The sequence below is a fragment of the Lissotriton helveticus genome, chromosome 7 (assembly GCF_964261635.1).
Source record: "Lissotriton helveticus chromosome 7, aLisHel1.1, whole genome shotgun sequence".
Lineage (NCBI taxonomy): Eukaryota > Metazoa > Chordata > Amphibia > Caudata > Salamandridae > Lissotriton > Lissotriton helveticus.
The window spans coordinates 1090993653-1091017836 of NC_136068.1; the positions used below are offsets into that span (position 1 = coordinate 1090993653).

Consider the following 24184-nt stretch of genomic DNA (forward strand, 5'->3'; position numbering starts at 1 on the left):
TAATAATCCTTGATCATCATGTGCAAGTCGGTGACCAATGACATAGGGTTCGCAATGAAATGTCCCTGCACATGATGTTGCTCTTCTTCTGGTTCCTTGTATGGATACTGCTCCGGAAATATATTGTACTCTTGAGTGCAAGTCGGTGACCAATGACATAGGGTTCCCAATGAAATGTCCCTGCACATGATGTTGCTCTTCTTCTGGTTCCTTGTATGGATACTGCTCCGGAAATATATTGTACTCTTGAGTTGACTGACGGACCCTGTAAGAGAAAAAAATTCCCCTTCAGATATGTAGATTGATCCTAGTCTGCATCCTCATGACACTTGACATTGAGCTGAGAAGGGCTACAAGCTGGACCAAAAAGGCTTTTGTCCGCTGATTCCTGAAATTCCAGCAGGCGTATTGGAGAAACGTTAGAAATGTCCTGTGGCATAGACAATGTTTTGCCCTTGCTAGAAACATACAAAGTTTCTTTCGCATTCATCAACAGGGTCATCGACGACATAGCCCCGTATGGAATCCTAGTAGATGGAAGTATGTCGGATAAGGTTGACGGCATTGATATAGCTGTCAATGAAATCCGTGCCATTAGAGATGGCTTCGTCGTCGTCGACGATGCCGTCATCAGAGTCTTCAGAAGCAGTCATCATCATTTTGGAAATCGCCATAGTCAATGCTGCCTTCGTCACAGGCATGGACGGGATACCTCAGACGATGCAGCAGTTGTAGACGGGTGATCTTGGTAGACAGATCCGTCAACGGGCAGGTTGTCTTCATCAATGGCTCCTTGAACGGAGTAGGAGCAGATGAAGGTGAGGAGACAGGCCTTCCATGAGAGGGAGAAGGCCCAGTCGGCTCTTAGCTTCTTGACCTCTCAATACTGGTCGCCCTACTGTGAGACTTCGCTCTCTTAGAGCAGAGTTCTTCAATCTGTGGGGCGCGCCCACCTGGGGGGGCGCGACACCGTCTCAGGGGGGGCACGCACTCCTCCGTAAATCTCACCTTTGTCCTCTACTGATTGACGAAACAAACGGCAGAGTGGAGCTGCAGGGGCCCGAAGAAGGGGTGAAAACCATTAAAGCCTCATTAACAAGAAAAAGGTCTTTTAAAGACCTGTGAAATACTCGTGGCTGTGTGCACGGGAAGCTGTCTCATCCAGGCTGCCACACACTGGGTTTGTGGGGGGGGGCTATCCTGGTTAATTCCTACAGCTGAAATGCTTTAGCTGCAGTGGGAGGCAAGGAGCCCCCTTTTCTTCAACTGAAAGCAACTATTTCAGAGCAGAGGAGACTCCTTGCCTCACACTGCAGATGAAATGAATGTCTGTTACTTGCTTTCAGTTTTAGCAGAGAAGGCTTCCTTCCTCCCACTGCAGCTGAAGCATTTCAGCTCTAGGAATTTAACCCCGTCCAGGGAGGGACAGCTCTTCCCAGAATGGGGACAATGTTGCTTTTTAAATTACACTGGCAGGAGCACAATGATCACAGGGCTAAAAGGGCTTTAAGTTGCCAAAAGACAAATCCCAGTCAGTTTTTTTAAACAGCCTGCAAATTGCTTCTCGACACTAAATATGGGTTATAAAGAAGTATGTATTAATTTATGATGTGACTTTTCTGTCTTTATTCCCTTTTATTATCAGTCATATCATTCAGTCAGCCCTAAAACACAATTTAAAGTGCTTTCTATTTATATTTGCTGTTCAGAGTATGCACAGATAAGTGCTGAAAATAGAGCTTTAGGTGACTGCTTATTTTTGTACCACCTGGGACATCAAAATAATGAGCTGGCAACCCTAATCATAAAACTGGAAATTTGTTGCAAGATCAGCCCAGTATTTATTTCCTCCACCCTCAATCCCTGGTTAATGCCATAATTGCAATAGCAATAGTTTAACATATCTGAAACCCTGCGCTGCCGTCAATAGCATGCTGAGTTACTGCAAGTGTTTGGGAATGCACCCTGCATTCAGACAACTTGCTCCTCATTCTCGCCCTTCACTTTCATGCTCACCCTGCACTCACAGCGATCACAATTCCCTCATACTGACCCCTATGCACTCACACCATTCACCCTGCACTCAGTGATCACTTTGCTCTCACAATGCACTTCCACGGTTTTTCCCTGTACCTCAACCTGTAGCCACACAAGCACACTACACACCCTGCAATCATGTGACACTTCACTCACCTGACCCCCTCACTGCTCAATCTGCAATCTCACTTAAACAAGCCCATCACTAACCATGCATTCATTAGTCCCACTCTGCACTAACATGCACACCCAAATTCATATGGTCACCTCACTCACCCTGCAGTCACTCCACTTACCCTACTCTCACACTGTCGCATACTTTACTGTGCACTCACATGAGCACTCCTGCCACCCTCACAGCACAGAGGGTTAATGTGCCTGCTACAAAGAAGGTGTACCATGCAGATCAAAGAACTGAGGGGCATATGTTCAAGGAAGTTGCGGAGTGAGGCGTTAGCAGTCATGGGTTAAAGCCTCTCTCCGCCACTTCAGAAACGGAAGGCTGCACCATATTTACAACAATATGGTGCAGCCTTGCGTTTCCCCTGCGCTGGCGCTCCACTTAGCAGTGTAGCGCCAATGCAGACACCATTGCGCCATAGTGCAAGGGTGTCTGGGTACAGGGAAAATATTGTTTATGTTCAGGAGGGGGACCTTCCTGTACATAAACAATCTTTAAATGCCATTTGTCTCACTTCCATGTGTGCTGCTTAATGCAGCACACACAGAAATCACAAAATGGATTTTTTTTAAAGAGTACAAATACAAGGCATTTAGCTTTTTCCATGTGTGCTGTACAAGGCAGCACACATGGATGAATAAAAAATGAGGAGAAATAATACATTTTTCCTAGTTTCGCCAGCTTAAGACCAGGTTTTCCCTGTTCTTAATTTTAACACTGCCTCTCTTTTACGCTGCTCTTGTAAATAGGGCGCAACATCAAAATCAGTGCCTGTTGCAGTGGAACGCCCACTGCAACACCCACTGCCCACCCTTTCACGCTAAGCATAGTATGAAAGAGGGCCTTATTTACAAGGCAGCATTAAGCCAAGTTTAGTGGCTTAACTCTGCCGTGTAAATACGGCAATGCCCCTATCACCACCACAACGTTGTAAAAAGTGACGGTGTGGTGTCTATAGGTGCTTGTACATATGCCCCTGAGTATGATGAAACTATGAGTAGCACTATAAAAAAAATAGAGAGATGAGGTGCATTGTTGGTGAGTGGCAGTGAGGAATTTCATGGAGGAGGAAACACTCATTGTTTTGAACATTATTTGCCGATATGGCCAGGGATATGCGGGTGGCGGTCGATTATGTAGTGTACCAGATTCCAGACATTTCTGTCAGGTGGTGGGGGGGCCCGACATTTAAAATAATTCAGCTGGGGGGGCTCAACCTTCAAAAGTTTGAAGACCTCTGTCTTAGAGTCTCTGTCAGATGAGGAGGAACCCCCCTTTTCTCTTTTTTGAGGAGGAATGTCCCTTCTCCTGACACTCAGGGTCTGAATCAGAGTGTGCCTTTATTTCTATAGCCAAAGGAGAAGCTTGGCCTCATGATCCTTAAGCTGACAAAGTGCGTCAGTATTTGTCCTCCTTAGGCCTGTGCTGAGTATACAGGCATTACAAGCATTCCTCGTGGGCATCTTCTGAGAAGAGCCTTGATTTCCCACAGGACTTACAAGGACTGAAAAGCCTTTTTTTGGAACCCTCAGACATGTTGAAAAAAGGCAAACACAATCCCAAACTGTACCTCAGATGTTTCCTGGAGGTTTAGAGAATAACTGGATAGCTGTCAGGTCAAAAGCTGATCTGTGAAACACTGTGACTGAGCACAGCTCAGGGAGACTCCCTAACACACGACATGCGGTAAGAAATCTGAGTTATTGTAGCTCTGCAGGGGATGAGTGCTTGAGGGTCTCTGCTCTGACTGGTTGAAGTTTGGATGTTTTTAAACAATGTAAATTGGCTACCAATGTCTATTGGTTTCAATGGGGCTTTAAGACTAATGCTTTAACACTGCTTATATTACTGTTATTGTGGCAGTCCTATCATGATGATGGGGAAGATTCAAACATGTGAATCTATGAAAGATAAAATACTGGGGAAAATGTGATTGTCTAACATGATAGAATTAGAAAATGTACAGGCTACATTTAAAGGAGAAGTTTTAAAAATAAAAAAGTAAATACATCTATGGTTCTAATGAGGTATTCACACTCAGTCTATGGCCCACTCTTCCTTGCATCATGTTTATGTCTGAATGTGAGGCATTTGTATTGTAAGAACATAGTCAAAAGAAAGCAGAGTGTTGTACAGCGTCAAAGGAAAAGATGCAGTCAGCAATTGATGGGTTCTGGGAGCACAAGTGTATTGTTAATGCTATGGCCAACTTTAGCGCGGGTGGTGCCCAGTACACCCCCCCCAATGGCCTCCTTCACCCTAACTACCACCCTCCAACAGTGCCCCTCATATATTCTTTGCCCCTCTCTTGCATGTATTTCATTTGTTTTATAGCGCTACTCGTAGCAATGTAGGGTGTCAGAGTACTTTACATCTCACACACACACACACACACACATTATACAGATACAATGAATCATACATGTGTAAATCAGTTTATGGGAAATATTACATAAGACAATCAGGAATACATGGTTTAGGAGTCACATGTCATCCATACCAGTAGGCAGTATATTTTAAGGGCGTTTGATCTGGAGAAGCACAAACCAAGGATTTTAAACATAACACAGTCGTTGGGGTTGGCTTTACTAACAAGACTGTATTTCTACCCAAACAACCCATTTTTAGCAACATGCGGCTAATGAAAGACGGAGGAAAAACATAACTCTCTAACAAATACCATGCAGTTTGCACACAGCTCTATCATGACAGCTCGCTGTATACTATCTTAGGATTGTAACTTATTAACTGCAAGTAACAAAATTACCTTTGTGACAAAAGCAGTAACACACTGATCTATTCACATAAAATTCAGTTCTTTGATCTGAATGGTACATGTTATTTGCAACAGGCATGTTACCCCTCTGCACAACTTTATAAGGAGTCAAAGCTGCCACTAGACAAACCTCAAATCTCGCTCCAATAGGAACATTATTCACCAGAGTGATCTTGACATTTGTATTTTCGCCTTAAAACTGCTGGACACAGTGGAGGAGTGCGGCTCAATGGTTAGAGCGGCAGACCCTGATGCAGAGTTCTGGCCAGGGACCAGGGTTCGATTCCCGCCTCGGCGGGTTCTCGGGCTCAATTTCCTCGGACCTGTTAATTCTCGCCTCGGTGCCTATTCTAATCACGGGTCCCACGCTGCAACTCTGGGCAATAGCTTGCTTAGCCTCCACACCGGCCCCAACAGCGCTAAGGATGCCTGGCTTTACCCTGGGGGTGCCCAGGAGTGGACACTTCACAGGGAAAGCCAGGAGGGGTTCCACAGCGGTATGAGTCTCAGCGCCAGGAAACCGCATAGGCGACACCGCAAGGTGACCGTCTGGTGACAGTGCGCTCTATAAGTACCATGACAAGAGGAACTTTGTAGCAGACCCTTTAGACCCATAAGTAATTTCTAAACACAGTGCGCCCATGGCACAGGGATAGGTGTGGTTTCACCAGTCATACAGCCGCAAAGTCATCTCTGGTTAATGCATTGTGATGTTGTGTTCTTTAAAGAGACTCAACTTTTTCTTAAAGTCGCTTACTGGAAGGAATAGTTTCATCTTCTACAGTATGGAGGGCTAGTATCAGGACATCTTTTCTTTTTTGGCATTGTGTTCCTTGAGAAAGAGGTTGGTGCCCAGGGTGAAACCAAGTGACTTGGCATTGGGTGAAAGTTGAGGATTGAGTCCATTAAGGTTCACATAACTAAGCCAAGTTTGGACTAGTTGATTGTTATTCTTGCCAAATAGGAAATCTGTCTTGCTGGGGTTGTGCTTCTGGTAAGTGCTGGACAATCAATCAATCAGGAGTTTATATAGCGAGGCTACTTACCCGTGAGGGTCTCAAGGCGCTGGAGGGGGAGGAGTTGGGGGGAGAGGAGAAGAGGGTGAGGAGGGGGGCAGCTGACGATCTGTCTGGGTACGGAGGTTCAGTCGAAGAGCCAGGTCTTGAGATCCTTCCTGAATTGGGTCAGGGACAGGTATTGCCTGAGGGGGAGAGGCAGGGAGTTCCAGGTCTTTGTGGCTATGTAGAGTGATCTTCCTCCGGTTCTGGTCCTGTGAATCCATGGGATACTCAGGTCTGGATACGGTGTCGGTAATGTTTGATGTAGTGAAAGTGGTGTGGAAGAGAATTTCAAGTAGAATTATGCATCCTCTACACATTGGTGAATTGTGATGCTGTTATTTGCGAGTAGAGCCTCAAGGAGCTCCATGTAGAGATTAAAAATGATGGCGGCAGGATGAAACCCTAGGGCCCTCTGCGAATAAGACTCTGCTGGAATCTAGAGGTTCCCATGTGAGTAAACTGTTGTGGATTTGTCACATTTGCTACATAATCCATCATCTGCTACATAATTTGCAGATATTAAGGGAAAACCTGCATCTTAAACGGATCAAATGTTATTAAGAAAACAGCGATGTGTTGCTGCACGGCGGAAGGCCCTTCGCAAAGGTTTACTCGTTACCTTTGAGCTGCTTATTGCTGAAGTTGCAATTTAAACTTATAGTAATGTGGTAAAACCTTTTTCCGGACAGTGTTAAGATGTGTAATACATGACAACATAATAAAGTAATAGTAATTTACACTGCATAATTTGGACTTTGCCTGTTACATAATTCTAGTGGCTCAGATTGTAGTGCCACTGGTACTCCTCGGGTTCCAAACTGGTATGAGAGAGAAGGGTGAGGCGGAGAGTGGAAGGGTGAAGCAGAAGGACAAGAGGGTAATAGGGTGGAAGCTGAAGCAGGAGGGAGGACACTGAGAAAAAAGGAGGATGGTGAGGGGAAGAGATGGAGGGAGAGTTGGAAAGACAGGAGTGTGAGCATGAGAAAGTGAAGGGTGCAGAACAGAGAAAGGGGGAGAATGAGAGTAAAGGGCCAAGTAGAGAGATAAAGGTGAGATGGCAATAGAAGGGTGAGGTGGTATTAGAAGGGTGAAGTGGAGTGAGTGTACGTTGACACACAGTGAGAGGATGGTGAGGTCAGGGGAGAGAGAAAGTAGGATAAGGTGCAAAGAGTGAAGGGTGAGGTGAGTGAAATGGAGAAAGAGAGACAGCATAGAACAGCTGGATACATTGGAGAGAGAGTAGGATAATGTAAAGAGACCAGAAAATGAGGTGAAAGGAAGTAGATGGTGAGGTGAGCGGGTCATTGGGGTGAAGGGGAAAGAAAGGAGGGTGAATTAAGAGAGTGAGGAGGGTGAGACAGAGAGAAGGGAGGGAGAGGTGCAAAGAGCAAAAGAGATCAATCACATAGGTTTAAATCTCTAGAAATTCATAGTTAAAACGAGTTGACAGGAGGGAGGAGCCAATCCGGCGGCCAAGATGGTTGAGTAAGAACTCAGCTCCGCCGTTTCTCGCTCCCGGGCTAGCTCCTGCAAGTTATCCAGCACTCGCAATACACTCCTTGCATTGAGAGGCAAAGCAACGCCTAAGAGTGAAGCCCCGGACCGTCTTGGTGCTTTGGGAGCATCGTGAGTCCGTCCGGAAGTTTGGGGCCTGTACGTTTGGCGAGCCGGGGCCTTTGGTGACTCTAAAGGCCGTCCACTAATGCAACAACAACGCGAGCCCTGAACCGGAAGTGACCGGTCCGACCCGTCGGTGACTTTGCTGCCTCCGGAGTTTTTCTGGTGTCCCCTTTCTTTCGTGGAGGTGATCGCGGTGCCTGAGAAGGGGCCCGGGCCGCTGTCAGGGTCCATCCGGCCTCGTGAATACATTGTATAAATACGGGACGCTGCGGCCGTCTCGAAGCGCGCGAGGCGGACGGTTCAGCAGTCGGAGCCCCCAGCTCGCTGAGTCAGTTCGGAGCTCGTTATATTTAGCTCCCGGATTTTCACAGATTCTGTCCTGATTGCTGCGGTGACATCGGGGCATATTTATGTTATGAAGCGGCCCGTGTCGCCAGGAGGATCTTCGTGATGATGGTGACTTGAGCCCGGTGAGGTAACACTCGAGAGGGGGCCAAAGAGAGCTGTGGATTGTGTCGCAGGTCTGGCAATCATCGGGGACCCCTCCCCCTTTCCCCCCTCTCCCCCTCTTGGACTGAATGAAAGGAGTTTCTTTGTGCACTGTACACTGCCGGTGATTAAACCCGAGAAGGCCTACTGCATTCCTATCTCAGACTCGCCAATCTGCCGCCTATATTTGAGCCGCATTATCTGGCGGAACGAGGTGCTGTGAAGGAATTTCGCGTCGGAGGGGACCTGACCACTGCAAAATTGAACTACACCCTCGGCGTCTCTATTTCCACCTGAAGGGTCTTGAGGATACGGGACTGGGTGAGCAGATCTAGACTTCGTTGCGCCAGAGGGGGTTGTAAATTGAGTTACCCGCCGAGAACTGTCTGGGGAGACGGAGATATCAGTGGCTCCATCATCAAGCCAGCGATACAATGGCGGCGAGACCGGAATCGGATAGATCCCTGCCGCGGTCTTCTAGGGGCCCTAAACCCATTCAGTCAAATAAACTGGATAGATATACCTTACCTAAGGGGTCCCCGGGAGACTCTAAGAAAGCACCGACGGTGGGTGAAGAATTGGAATCTGCCCCTACAGAACTTACTCTAAGAGATCTTATGGCGGCTATCAATGGGGTACAGACGACGCTGGGTCAGAAAATGGAAGCCTTGGACACCAAATTAGATACAGTCACAGTAGAGATGGGGCTACTCCGAGCAGATCTAGCAAAAACTAACGAGAAGGTGAAATCGCTTGAGCTTCAGTCCAAAAGCTTAATAGATGATGTTGGTCAGTTGCAGCAAGAGGTGCAAGACCTCAGAGCCTCGCGAGCTCTCACAGACCGCAAGCTGGACGAGTATGAAGGGAGAGTTTGACGGAACAATATTCGCATTCTTGGAGTACCCGAGAAAACAGAGGGCCATGCACCGGATCTGTTCATTGAAACTCTGGTCCTTAACCATCTCCAGCCAAAAGGCCTTAGTAATTTGTTCACAGTTTAGCGGGCACATCGAGTCCCGGGGGGAAAGCCGAGACCGGGAGCACCCCTACGTCCCATGATTGCGAGAATCCTTAATTTCTGAAATAGGGATGTGATTCTCCAGGCTGCCAGGAATGGGCCCTCTTTGAAATATGAAAATGAGACACTCTCCTTTTTTCCAGACTTTACCCAGATGGTACAGAGACAACGGAAACATTTTCTGGAAGTGAAAAAGAAATTGAGAGATAAAGGCTTAAAATATGCCATGATGTTTCCGGCCCGTCTCCGAGTTGAACTAAATGGGAAGACCTGTTTTTTTTACAATCCCAAGGTGGCTGCGGATTGGCTTGATAGTGTGATTGCTATGGAGAGAGAGGATTGCAATCGGGACGAGACGGAGGAACAATAAGGACACTTTGACCGGAAATATCGGAGGAGGCATTACCACTTCTTCTTCGTAAAGGAGACAGTTGGGAGATAAGGGCCTGAGTATGCGATGATGTCTCCGATCTGTCTCTGAGTGGACCGCAGTGGAAGGACCTGATTCTTCATTTTGTTATTTTTTGGCAGCTCTAAGTGGAGACGTATTGGCTATATATTGTGGCTGTAGCCGGGATGGAGGGTCAGGCTGGGGGCTGGACTGCACGAACAGTATATAATGTAGCTAGTGTCGCAAGCTTAAATGGTAATCCGTATCTGATTGAAGAGGGACATGATTAGGTAATGTTTTTCTCGATTCACCACATCTGTAAATGGTTGCTTTATATTACCCTGGAAAATCGTGGCGGTGATAGAGCGGGGAGCAGGATGGGGTGGAGGGATGGGTGGGTCCTCCCTCTGTTTTCTACTTCTAGTTAGTCGTACATTAGTGTTGGGGTGAACAGGGGCGACAGGCACACTGCTAGTTGGGAATGCGCGTAAGCGATATGCAGGGGTGCGGGGTGGGGGGGAGAAGGGTTGGGGGAACTTTTGTGTTATTGTTTGCTACATTATTGATGATTTCTTTACATGTTTTGAGGTTTTATATGTTTGATGGCATCAGTGTATTGTACTTGATTAACAAGCAACAGACACAGGAGGAGCATTTTTTAAATTTATATGACGATGGGGGTAGTGAGCTCAAGGTTTTAAGCTGGAATGTGAACGGGTTGGGGGACAAGGTTAAAGGTAGTGTGGTGCTCCAGTACCTCAAGCGCCAGGCACCAGACGTAGTTATGCTGCAAGAAACGCATTTAGTTGGGAATTCGTGTATGGCAATGCATAGAATGGGTACAGGTTGGTGGCGCATGCAGGGTTACCGTCAGTCTCCAGGGGTGTGGGTATCCTGGTTCGGAAAACGCTCCCCTTGGTTATAGACGCTACGTGGACAGATGATAGGGGGAGGGATGTTGTGATCTCAGGTCGCTGGGAAAGGCAAGTACTTACTCTTGTATCAGCCTATATCCCCCCGGGTTTGCAGTCTACTTCATTCTTTGATTTAGGGAAAATGTTGCCGGAAGGGCTTTTAATCCTAGGTGGAAATTTTAATGCTGTGGCCCAGAAATGGATGCCAGAGTTTCTTGATGCAATGGGTCTTGTAGATAGTTGGCGTTTGTTTCACCCAGACAAGAAGCAATATACATTTCACTCGGGTGCACACGGTAGCCTCTCCCGTCTGGACTACTGTCTGTTTTTAGCAGCTCAGGTGTCTTATATAACTGAAGTGGTTCATTCTTGCTAGGGGTATTTCCGATCATTCCCCACTGTGGATCCGGTTCCGTGTTGCTCCAAGCTCTGCTGGTAGGGTCGCCCCTATTAATCCCTGGTATATGCAAAACCCCAAAGCCAGAAAAGATCTTATCAAGGCTCAGGATGACTATTTTACACATAACGAGGGATCGGTGTCCTCATCGGTATCACTGTGGGAAGCCTTTAAAATAGTTATTAGGGGTCAAGCCCTATCGTTGATAGCTGTTATTAAAAAAGAGCGAATAAAGAAATTGTAGAAGCAGAAAGGGAGATTGGTAAGCTGGAGGAGGAATTGGAGCATGAGGTGACGCAGGCTAACTTGCATATCTTAAATCTTAAGCAGCATGATTATAAGTCATTAGTCACTGATATGGCAAAGGTTCTCAGAAGGGAGCAGAGAGGGAAGATTTATGATTTAGGTGATAAGGCAGGGAAACTTCTTGCTTGGCTGGACAAAAGGGATAGTGCCGGGCGTATCATCGCAGAACTTGTTTCAGATGTAGGGGAGTTAATTACCGACCCCCAGAGCATTGTTGATGCCTTTGCAGGGTATTTTCAAACGATCTATGCCTCGATCTCGGATAGACCCGAGGAGGACTCCCATTTGCTGCTTCGAGACATACGACTCCCCTGTCTGTCCAAAGAGGATTGTGACTTTATGAATAGTGACCTGACAGTGGATGAAATAGTATTTAATTTGAAAGAGAGAGACCCCTTAAAACCAGGGGAATAAGGTACTTGTTCAAAGTGGAATAGAGTGTTTCCCTTGGCACAGTTTATTTGTTAAGCCCACATGTTAATTTTGAATATTTTAACATTTAAACACTATAAAACAAACCAATACGTATATAAAAAGGCTGATATAAATTTATTATTCTTAAAAACATAGAGAATCACAAATTTAAAAAATATGGTGGTACCATATTGCAAATGATAAAAAACAGGGGGAAGAAAGCAGAAAACCTATTCTTCCAACAATTTATAATCAAACTCAACACAATATAATGAGGAAAATCAACGACGAATTCAATGGACAGTACAAGATATATAAATCAAATTCTACTACAGCAAAACAGAGAGAGACACATAGAGACAATACAGTTTTGTCATTCCAGCTATGGCACACCGAGTGTATAAATCTCAGACTGGCAATCTTGGGTACATATGCTTATTGTACTTTACAAAATTGACACGGTTACTCAGTTGTGCAATTCGTTTTTGCGTCGACGCGTTTCGATGGCTTATTTCACATTCTTGCCATCTTTATCAAGACTGTTGTATTTCGTCTCTCTTTGTCAGCGGCACTGGATGGTTGCCTTAAATTAGGAGGTCCTATGAACAAACATATGGCCATCAGTATCTTTTTTATATATTGCCAATTTTATCATTATATGAACGCACCTATCCCTAGTACAATCAATCTTTATGCATCTAGGGCAGTGTACATCTTATTTAAAAACCTCTCAATTTCATTTCTCATACTGCCAATATGCGGGTGGGTGACATTGAAATGTACAAGCACACATGGTAAGATTGGATAACTGTAGGTACAATGATGGTTACTAATGATGAGACCTGGGTTTAACCTGATGTAGTCGCTAATGGTGGTCAGAAAAGTGGTTTTAACATAGCAAATGAGAAATGAAATTGAGAGGTTTTTAAATAAGATGTACACTGCCCTAGATGCATAAAGATTGATTGTACTAGGGATAGGTGCGTTCATATAATGATAAAATTGGCAATATATAAAAAAGATACTGATGGCCATATGTTTGTTCATAGGACCTCCTAATTTAAGGCAACCATCCAGTGCCGCTGACAAAGAGAGACGAAATACAACAGTCTTGATAAAGATGGCAAGAATGTGAAATAAGCCATCGAAACGCGTCGACGCAAAAACGAATTGCACAACTGAGTAACCGTGTCAATTTTGTAAAGTACAATAAGCATATGTACCCAAGATTGCCAGTCTGAGATTTATACACTCGGTGTGCCATAGCTGGAATGACAAAACTGTATTGTCTCTATGTGTCTCTCTCTGTTTTGCTGTAGTAGAATTTGATTTATATATCTTGTACTGTCCATTGAATTCGTCGTTGATTTTCCTCATTATATTGTGTTGAGTTTGATTATAAATTGTTGGAAGAATAGGTTTTCTGCTTTCTTCCCCCTGTTTTTTATCATTTGCAATATGGTACCACCATATTTTTTAAATTTGTGATTCTCTATGTTTTTAAGAATAATAAATTTATATCAGCCTTTTTATATACGTATTGGTTTGTTTTATAGTGTTTAAATGTTAAAATATTCAAAATTAACATGTGGGCTTAACAAATAAACTGTGCATAGTGGATGAAATAGCCCAAGCAATCCGTACTTTAAACTCAGGTAAGGCATTGGGACCTAACGGGCTGCCGATCGAGCTTTATAAGCTCAGACCGGATAGATTGGCTCGGCACCTGAAGAATATGTTTGAGGAAGCTCAGGAAAGGGGAATTCTACCCAAGGATCAGAGAGTGGCGTCAATAGTAGTAATCCATAAGGAGGGCAAACCGAAGACTAAATGTGCCTCATATAGGCCTATCTCCTTATTGAATGCTTAACCTAAAATATTGGCTAAGGTTCTTTCAAATAGTTTGGTAAAAGTGATCAGTGGACTTGTCCACCCGGACCAATCAGGCTTTATTCCCCATAGAAATACGGCTCTGAACCTGCGCAGATTGCATGGCGTAATAGCAAAAGCACACACTTTGCATGAATCAGCCGTGGTCGCTTCCCTTGACGCGACCATGGCCTTTGACACCGTAGAATGGTCTTATTTATGGGCGGTGCTGGCTAAATTTGGATCTGATTTTATTGGATGGGTACGTCTATTGTACGTTGAACCACTTGTTCAAGTAGTGGTTAATGGTCGGGTCTCGGTGGTCCCCTAAGTGGGAAGATAGGATTTTCCTGTATGCAGATGATATCCTGCTCTACCTGACCTCTGGGTGAAAATTTCTCATGGTGGTGTGCGATGTCCTAGCCTCATTTGGGAAAAACTACGGCTTCTCCATAAACTGAGGGAAATCTTTGTTGTATCTCCTTAGAGGGGAAACGCCAGTCCCCCCGTAACTGCTCTATTCAGATCAATACGACCGGGTTTAGATATTTGGGCATTTTTATATGATTGGATTCGGCAGCTAGATATAGTGAAAATCTTCTTCCCCCCTTGCAGAGGCTCAGAAGTGATTCCGCTCATTGGCGGGGACTTCCGATCTCACTGTTGGGCCGAGCGACCCTCTTTAAGATGATGGCCCTACCCCGCTTTCTGTATGTCCTTCAGAATACTATGGATGCTGTGGATGCTGTGCCTGCCAGTTACTTCCGCGAGATAGAGACATTACAACGTAGCCTGTTATGGGAGGGAAGGCCCCGTATTGCTTTGGCTAAGTTAACCCTCCCATGGTATGATGGAGGTATTTCCCTCCCAGATATCAAGCGGTACTACTGGTCCTCCCAACTGGCTGCAATTAATCATGCGACATACGGACCTGCATTTGATCCAGGGTACACAACGTAGGTGGATTCTTCCGGGGGGCAGTTTCAATAGGGCGCTCTACTCAAAGCCAGCGAAGCTAAAATTGACAGGACCAACCAAGCATGCAGTGAAGATCTGGCATGATGCCACGAACTTCTTGGGATGGAGGGACAGGCTGACACTGGCTACCCCACTGTTTGACTCTGAAAAATTGGGCAAATTGTGGAACACAAAGGGCTTTGACAAGTGGGAACTGATAGGTATTTTGACTATTTAGGATGTGTGGCTGGGTCACATTGGGATGTATGGTGGCTAAAAGAACAAGCATTGGCATGGCCAATAGGTCTCGCATTTGGGACCTTATAAGTATTTAGTTATGCAGCACAATATCCCTGGTGCAACAACATCAACTGTTGCGTTGCTAAACACTTATAAGGTCCCAGACACGAGACCTATTGGCAATGCCAATGCTTGTTTAAGTCAGCTCCGTTTGGCAATGGGCAGAGAGTGTCTCTCTGTGGTGTTGATACATTCCATGTTTGGAGTGTATCTTACATCACCAGGTAGAACATAGAATATTTGCGGGGTGGGAGTTCGAGGTGAAGACAGTTGGGTAGATTTGTATGAAGCTGAGCTGGCAAAGTGAGAAGCGGAGTTGCAAAATAAAGATCCAACCTTTACATGAAATTGAGTAGTCTACTTTACAATTTAGCAACGGAGGATGGAGAGGCAACTCTGCAAGGACCCACGGAGAAAAGGAATTAGCAGTTGATGATTTAGGAATACGTGAGGATCCGTAAGACAACAACAAGTGAAAAACGTGACAAAAAGAAGAATAAAGGTGAGCCCAAATGCAAGCGAGCGCAAGTGGAATTCGAAGTGATGAGCATAATTGAATTTAAGAAAATTTGTGAAGTTACCGTTATCGGCGGCATGCGCGAGTGAAGCGCGAGAAGTGGTGCGTGGAGTCAGCGCGAGTGAAGCACGAGAAGGATGTTGCATGCGCAAGCGCTGTGACGCATCAATGCTAGAAAGCGAAGAGGTACTATTCACGACGAAGGGTTGAAGGAAATTTTCTCGTTCTTGATTTACGAAGAACCCGAAGTAACGCGAAGGATAATAATTGCGCGAAGGAGGCACTGGGCAGTTTAAATAAAAAGTTTGAAAGAAATAAAACCTTTTTGGCAAATTGTGAACCATTCATAAAAATAAAAAAAATGTTGTGACTGAAGATATTAAGACTGCTACATTGGATGAATTAACATTTAAAGAATACATTACAATATAATGAATAAAAAATTAGATACAAGAATTTAAGAGACAGTGATTGAAAGCAATTGTTGATTGTGAGCGTAGCGTTACATGAGGAGAAAATTACAAGTGGACGGGGGAACACGGCCTGGGGGAAGCTGGCTGGGGAGGGGGAGGAGAAATGCAAGGAAGTTAGGGGAGGAGAAGCCGAGAAGCCGCAGAGCGCACGCTGGGCGAAGCCCTTTGATGTGCTCTGCGGCAAGATGCAATTAGGAGGGAGGGAGGCTGATGCGCGTTCGTGTTGATCACGTGGTTCACGTGAACTTCGTGAAAACGCCAGGCAAAAAGCTGGTGGTTTCACGAGCAGTTTGCCGACTTGAATTCTCGCTCCGCTCGATGCGCATGCGCGCATCGATAGGTCGCGAGACCTAAATATTGTGCAGAAGTGGGGCTCGGTCTCTCCACCCACCCTTAGGGAATGGAAAACAGACATGGATTGGAGTATGTTTCGTGAAAAAACAGTGTATGTGGCGAGGGGATGTCCCCGAAAATGGACATTAATCTGGGGTCAGTGGAACGAGTACAGAGGGGGGATTTGTGTACCACCTAGAGATTCTGTCATTGATGCTCCCTCATCCCCGTAAAGATTCTTGGCAATTATGTACTTTTGTCTCTCACCTCCCCCCCTTCCTTTCTGTAAATGTAATGCTGTGTGTAATGTGATTCTTCCGAATTGTGTCTTTTGTTGATGCCTTGTTCAATAAAAAGAATTATTAAAAAAAACAAAAAAAAAAAAAAACAAGTTGACAGCTGAAAGAAAGTAATGAGGGATGAGGCATATCAATGGGATAACGTGAAAACCCCCTCCTCCCTGTGACTAATAACCCTCAACTAGAAGGAGGTGGTCCAGGGGCTTATCCATCAGGTGCATTGACACAGGACTGTACGGGGGCTACTGAATCCCAAGTATACCTGTTTTTTTGTTTACAACCCAACTAGGTGGTAGGGAGTCCATTTTCTTTGCTTGCGGTTGGGCCCATAACATCATTGCTACGTCACTGAGGTGGCAATCAACCTGCAAATCCATTTAAAAGTTCCTACTTCTATTAACGCGCCACTCACTCCACCCTACCAAAACAAAATGTTGTAGATATGTCTTAAAATAGATAGATAAGAAAATCTGTTAGAGTTGCACACATTTTCCAGTACAAACTCTATGATTAGAAAAAAGGACTCAGAGCAACTTTAAAGCTTAAAGGGTGCTACAGTGCGCCACCTAATTCCGTGCGCAAGTTCTTTAAAGAGTAACCTTGGTTTGCCGTGTAGAAAAATGTAACTTTACTAAATCGGGATATTCTCATCTCAAAGATGCACTTTTAGTGTGAAAGAAGAGATTATCAGAAAAGATGAGCTGTGAAAGTCATAAGCGTTATTGCACCCTGCAAGTTCATCATGAAAGGGTATGAATAAATGTCAATTTAAAAAAAGTTCAACCTTGTGTGTTATTACTTAATTACCCAAAAAAAATGTATACTTGTTTTGAATTTAACCAACAAGCCTTTACATCTGAATGTACATTTTGAGAAATGGTATCTCAAGAAGGGTTTTAATTTATGTTGTTCTATATGCAATTTAATTCAGCAATATTTGAAAAGTTTTTTTTTTTTTTTTTTACCAGTGATGTCGTTTCTGTGCAGGGTGTTTCCTACTAATGAGATATCAAATGTTCAACAAGCTTTGAGGTTTTTTTAAGTAATCTTAAAACAATTTCAGATATACGTTGAACACAATGTTTTTTTAAAGTGTACTATGATGACCCTGTGTGCTGAAGTTCACATTATTGTGACTTTTATAAAAACCAACTAAACTTGACTAATATGGATCGCATTCTAATGCAGACTACAATGATGGAGGAGGAAATGTGGGAGAAGATGGAGACAGACAAAAAGTATTCGATCCACAAGAGCTGGCTGTTCAGGCCCGCAAAATTACATAAGCAGAAAAAAATATAGGCCTTGTCCAATTACAGTGAATTATGCAAAACTATACAACTACATTCAAGGAGAAGCAGAAAGTCTCCGATCTTGTAATCTGTCCCTAGAGATCATTCGACACTTCCAGGTGTCATGAAAATGGGTTAATTAGCTTTCTACAAATAACTGCATTTAGAAAGAACGCATCACTGGGAGTCTGTGCCGCTATTTCTGCAACAGAACGACAGCAAGCGCCTTCAGCTCACACATTTACATATCCACCGACACACTGAAAAGCACACTAATCCACTGACATTGGTTACAGTCAGTCAAAGAATAATCGAAATACACAAGGAGAAGCAAATCTAGACAAAACAATACAAGAGGGGAACAGTGGCACATATTAAACACAAACCTAGATCTCAATTGGTCTCAGATACTCAAGTTAACTGGCAGAGCTGCCACCAGCTTAGTGGGAGCTCATTATGGCCCAATCAGTGAACTGAACGCATGCATAAGTACACTTGGACCAGGCATGGCTCTAAATGTATGCTGATGAAACCCAGATTTGCATCCGTCTAGAGCGCAGAATAGAGCAGCATTGCACTCCGTCGAGTGTCTAGAACACATCAACCACTGAGTGAACGAGTTTCCTCTGTCTGAATGGGGCAAAGACTGGAGTCTTAATTTTAAGAGGAGTTGGACAGGAATTGTCCCATTTTAACTAGTTCACTAAGCTGGATCCCCCCCACAACCCCATAGACTAAGTCAGAAACTTGGAGCTCCTTTTCGATTGTGACCACAACTTTGTTCCTCAAATCAATGCTGTAAAGGAAGCAAACTTCAAACAGCGCTTCTATAGAAAAACCTTCCAACTCCTGCAAGAGTACCACAGAAATAGAGCTAACTTCACCTTTAGTTATAGCACAATTGGATTCCTGCAATATAGCCTCCATAGGCCTCCCCCAAACCCTGACTACTAGGCTACATAGAGTGCAGCACCACTATGACAAAACCATAAAACACACACTATAATTATAGGTAGAATCATTACTCTCAGGGGGTCTTATGGCATAACTGCTACGTTCAGAGCACCCATATATGTACAACATTAGTAGAACCCTATGGACACGTTGTTACTATTAGTGCACTTCACACATAAGCGCTACACTCAGAGCACCCTACGGTATGACTTGGTTTGCTGCATACAGCACTCTGTAGGTAAACAACACTATACACTGAACACTTTAAGACTAAACGCAGACACACAAACACTCATAGGTAAACCACTTCACTCATACCACCCTATGCAGAGATCACTACTCGTTAAGCACTGTGCAGGCAAACCACTACATTCAAGGCACCACGTATGTAACCATTACATTCACAGCACCCCATGGCATACATTCAGATTTCCATAGGTTCATCATTATTCTCAGGGCACCCAAATGCAAAAGCACTCACTCAGAGCACATCACACTACACACATACACTACATTCATCCCTGCTATAGATAAACCAAACATGCAGAGCCGCCTCCTCTGGGTGCACTACTACACTCAGAGCCCTCTATGGTTGCACAACTACATTATCATATCAGAATTAGCTGTCAACTATTACATTACTTTCGCAGGAAGTTAAGGTAGAGCCATTCCAGTACACCATGGAATAGCCTCTTTGCACCAAGCATCAGGTAGCCTGCCCCTCCTAAAAGTACTATACATTTCTGTCACGGTATGCTAAGATTAAAACATAAATTCATGACCATGATCAATAAAAATGTTGTCTGATCTGCTCCGTTGTGTCAGACTCCATGTTTATTGCTTGTTCTCCTTAACACTGCTCCTCTGTTAAATAACATAAGTTGGATCAGATGTTTTACTATTATCCTTGACTACGTGGATGTTTATTAAATATGTTCTTAGGGACAACTGGTTTCCCACACAATTAAAGTAACATACAGTCAGTGCTTAATTTGAACTGGTGGCAATCTTTTTTGCGTGATTGGACTAATTTTTCTTCATCAGACTCTGACCCAGTATTAGACATAAAAGGGCAGAAAAGGAAGAAAGAAGCTGGAAGGGAAAAACAGTGCCAAAGGTAGAAAGGAGGGATGAAAAAGAACCTGAAAGAATGAGATCAAGGCAGGGAGAGTTTAGTGTTCGATGAAAGAGGCATTTGGTGGAATCACAACTACACAACATTGGTATTTGGCAATCCAAACATTTGGCAGCAGCGCAGACGCGCTTCTGAGAAAATCTTTAGGGCCGGCACTTATACCAAAAGAGACATAGCACAAGAAAATGTGCACCTGCAGCTACCTCAGGAAATGGAATTTACGCGCCGCAGAACAGCAACAAATCTACCTCGGACTGCAATGACTTTATCAAAATGCTTCATATCCTTTAACTGTATGCATAGGTGATTTTATCTCAGAATGCTACATACTAATAAAGACCCTTTATCCTGGGGTCAAGACGGGGCGGAGGGGACCTTGCTGACGCACATCCACAGTACAAAGCAGCAGTAAGAGGGGGAGGAGGGTGGGGTGGGAGGGAGGGGAGGGGAGATGGGATAGAGGGGGCGGGGGGGTTGTTTGTACTGTTGGTCATGTCATGTTGAGTCTTGTTCGTTACGTACGTCCTGTCTATGTCATCTTCGAGACCAATACCAGCACCTCAGATAGACCACCGACAACACTGAGAACACTAGATCATAGGCTCACAGCCAAAACAAAGCACAGACCAGTGGGAGTCAAGCTTCCCACAGCGAGACCAGGCCCGGCGCACAACAGCAGTAGAAATGACGCAACCTAAGAACTCTACACTCTCATCAGACCTTAAGATCATCTCCCTCAATGTCAAAGAGCTCAACCACCCTATCAAGAGGAAAAAAATACTAGACTACTTAGCCAAAACCAAAGGGGACATCATCCTGCTTCAGGAAACGAAACTCTCCACAGAGGAAGCAGACAAGCTAAGAGCCAAATGGATAGGTCAGGTCACCTGCTCGCCGGCGGTGGGCAAAAAGAGAGGGGTCATCACCCTGACCAGCAGCAAATCGAACATAAATATAGAGAACGTAGAGCATGACAATGAAGGTAGACAACTGACCAAGCAGCTTAGAAGAGGGGAAGAGACCATACTAGTGATAAACATTTACGCACCAAATACAGGTGACACACAATTCTGGAAGAGGGTAGAGAAGGAACTAGAGTCCAACAACACGCACATGACGGTAATGGCAGGGGATTTTAACCTACCACTAGACCAAACACTAGACAGACAATCAAAAGCCCAAGCACGTACCCCAACCTCACACAAGATACTAAGGAACCTATGCAGCAGGTTCAACCTAGCTGATCCGTGGTGACTACAACACCCCGACACCAGAGATTATACTTTCTATTCGAACCCACACAACTCATATAGCAGAATTGACTACATTCTCATCTCCGGTACACACACTCACCTGATAGAACACACAGAAATCGCTGCCAGAACTATATCGAACCACGCATGCATTAGCCTACACCTCACAGGAAGGCACAACGAACACATAACCCGCAGATGGCGTCTTAACACCAACACCATCGCCAAGCAAGAAGACAAGAGTAAAATCCAGGAAGCCATAGACAACTACATCAAAGATAATGATACACCAGACGTAGACCCCAAATCCCTTTGGGAAGCACTCAAAGTAACCATCAGAGGAGTATTAATAGAAATCAAAGCCAGAAGAGACAGAGAGGCGAAGGCCCAACTGTCCAGCTAGAAAATGACATCAAAAGGCTAGAGACACGACACATAGAAGACACTGATAACCATCACATACTAACAGAGCTTACAAGGAGGAAATATGAATTCAACAGAATCTTAAGCGAAAGGGCAGGACTATGGATTAAAAAGTATAAAGAAATAAACCTATGCGAAGCAAACAAGGCAGGCAAAACACTTGCGTCATATCTAAAGGGCAAACAAGACAACACTACATCACAGCGATCACAGACACTAAAAACAAGACTCACACACGCCACGAAGACATCATACACACTTTCACAGAATTCTATAAAGAACTCTACAACAAAGACGATAACCTAGACAACGAGGGTACAAGGTCCTACCTCGAAGACCTAAACCTCCCTAAAATTTCGAACAAAGAAGCATTGACGCTAAGCCAAGACATTAAAAGCCTGGAAGTTAATACGGCCATTAAGGGCCTTAAAGACAACAAGGCCCCGGGGCCAGACGGTTACACTGCACCCTTCTACAAATCCTTCAGAGACCAACTAACACCAATCCTAACAAAAGTCTTTAATCACTGTGGGACAAAAGGGGAAGTTACAGACACAATGTCCCAAGCCAATATCATAGTCATCCCCAAGGAAGGCAAAGACCCTCAATGGCCAAAAAACTATAGACCAATCTCACTCATAAACCTAGACTGTAAGATATATGCTAAAATTCTAGCTACAAGACTCAAGAATTTGCTCCCACAACTAATAGGGAACACACAAGTAGGATATATGAAAAACAAGAATGTCAAGTGACAACACGAGACTCCTCCGTCAAATCATAGAGCACTGCTCGAACTCAGATAGCGCGGCAGTCGCAATAACGCTCGATGCAGAAAAGGCCTTCGACAGAGTCTCATGGCACTTCCTAGAAGAATGTATGCAGGCAAACAACCTGGGGCACAACTTCATAAAGAAGGTCATGGCCCTCTACAAACACCCAAAGGCACAGATAGCGATCAACGGCATGACCTCGATCCCCTTCGACCTTGAGAGAGGGACTAGACAGAGCTGCCCACTATCCCCACTGTTGTTCCTACTGGCGTTAGAGCCACTGATCAGGGACATCATAGCAAACGAAAACATAGCAGGTATAACAATAAATAAAGCCACAGCAAAACTAGCGTCCTACGCAGATGACCTACTAATCACAACAGAAGAACCAGCCAAGTCTATACCGGCTCTCATGCACACCATAGACACATACGCATCTCACTCCGGCTACAAACTGAACAGGGACAAATCAGAATGTATGCCACTAAACATATACACAACCAAAGAAGTATTGGGTAACTCAGGACTAGTATGGCAAACTAGAACCATCAAATACCTAGGCATCAACTTCGGGAGAGACCTAAAAAACACCCACGAACAAAATGAAAAAACACCCTAGACAAAATAAAGTGACTACTTGAAAACTGGTTGCCCAAGTATATCACATGGTGGGGAAGAATAGAAACAGTCAAAATGATGATTACCCCAATAGTTAACTACCTAGTCAGCAGGCTTCCGCTGACACTAACCATCGAACTCCACAAGAAAACAGACCAAACTCTCAACAAATTCATCTGGAAAGACAAAAAACCATGAATAGGCCTCGCTAAGCTGAGATTAAGGAAAGAACAGGGAGGCCTCAACATAGCAGACCCTAGAACCTTCCAGTTTGCTGCGGTAGCCAGGCAAGGGATGCACTGGGTTCTCCACAATCCACAGTACACTCCGACCTGGCTAGCACTAGAAAAAGCCATCCTCGGAAACATCGACCCACTAACTCTCCTAACCACCAACAATAAGGTACTAAAGAGGAACCCAATTTTCAAAATAACAAAACAGGCTCTCCTCAAGGTAGACCAAAAACTCGAAACAAGCATCAAAAACTCCTTATGGGTAGCACTCTGGGAAAACCCCAAAATTAAATACAGAGGTAGACCCCTTGATATCAAAACGTGGAAACAAACATGCCTCTCGCACCCAGCACAGCTAGAGGAGAAAGGCATGCCACTCACGTACAATAACATAAAGGAGAAGCTTGCTCTCCCTGACGTAGAACTATACAATTTCCTAGCTATCAAATCCGCCATCACAAAAGCGAATCTAAATAGGCCAACCCCCTCAATATTCCAATACATGGGAAACATAAATAAGACAGGCCACCAAGTATCACAGTTGTACAAACTCCTCCGCCCTGCGTCCACAAAACTCAACACCAAAAACACAATCTACTGGGAAACACAGATAGGCTCGAAACTCACAGAACAAGAAATTCAGACCATATGCAAGGCCCCCACACGCAACATAATATCACCGGTGCTAGCCCAGACCAAATTCTGGCTGATACGCCAAGCATACTGGACACCAGCCAAGCTAGCGAAGCTAGGCCTCAGAGAGAACGACCTATGCTGGAACTGTGAGAAAGAAAAAGGGGACCTAGCCCATCTCATTTTCTACTGCAGCAAGGTCAACAAATTCTGGAAGAAGGTCCTTGACTACATTAACAAGGTTTTAAACTGCACACTGAAACAAGAATTCAGCACTATAATCACAGCACCTCTCAACACAGACATTTCCTCACAACAGGATAGAAACCTTCTAGACTTCCTCCTCACCAGTGCAACAAAAACAGTTCTAGCCAAATGGAAAGATACCACCAAGGCCAACTTTAAAGAATGGCTAAATTGGGTGATGTATCTAAGAGGAGCCGACTCAACTGTGCTAAGACACACTCTCTGGAGAAAACCCAACAGAGAAATGTGGTCATCCCTAGATAACTTTCTAG

General features: G+C 44.5%; 1 protein-coding gene across 2 annotated transcripts in view; it reads right to left on the reverse strand.

The window, feature by feature from the left end:
* SLC38A10 (solute carrier family 38 member 10) overlaps nt 1-24184 on the reverse strand; it is a 433558-nt gene that overhangs the window by 63439 nt on the left and 345935 nt on the right. The gene's annotated exons all lie outside the window — the stretch shown is intronic.